Below are 733 nucleotides of genomic sequence, written 5' to 3' on the forward strand. Positions count from 1 at the left end.
GGGGCATACACTCCAACCCATAGGTTAGCTTGCTACTAGGGTCCAGCTGATCCCGACTGAGCGAGATGGGCCAGACACACCCTGGAGCCCTCCTGAGGTCCCTTCCCTGATGGCCAACCTCCCATGTCCCTCCCTGGCCCTGATTGTGCACCAGTGGGGTCCCTCAGCCTGGCCTGCACCCTCTCACAATCTGGAACTCCTCATGTTGGAGAGCCTGTTTTGGCCGAATCCTGCAGGCCAGGCCAAGGGACCCCACTGGTGCATGAATTCATGCACCAGGCTTCTAGTATATATATAAAAATCACTTGAGCCCTAGCCAGTTTGGCTCAGTGGATAGAGCGCTGGCCTGCAGACCAAACGGTTCCAGGTTCGATTCGGGTCAGGAACATGTACCTTGGTTGGGCCCTGATCAGGGCACGTGCAGGAGGCAACTAATTGATGTCGTAGGTTAGCTTGCTACTAGTGTCCAGCCGATCCCGAGTGAGCAAGACGATCCCAAGTGAGCAAGACGGGCCAGACACATCCTGGAGCCCTCCTGAGGTCCCTCCCCGGCTGGCCAACCTCCCACATCCCTCCCTGGCCCTGATCGTACACCAGTGGGGTCCCTCGGCCTGGCCTGCAACCTCTCACAATCTGGAACCCCTCGGAGGATGTCCCACTGTCAGTTTAAGCTTGATCCCTGGCAGTCAGACATCCATCTTGCAATCTGGGATTGCTGGCTCCTCACCAATCA

The sequence above is a fragment of the Myotis davidii genome, unplaced genomic scaffold (genome assembly GCF_000327345.1).
Source record: "Myotis davidii unplaced genomic scaffold, ASM32734v1 scaffold1379, whole genome shotgun sequence".
NCBI lineage: Eukaryota > Metazoa > Chordata > Mammalia > Chiroptera > Vespertilionidae > Myotis > Myotis davidii.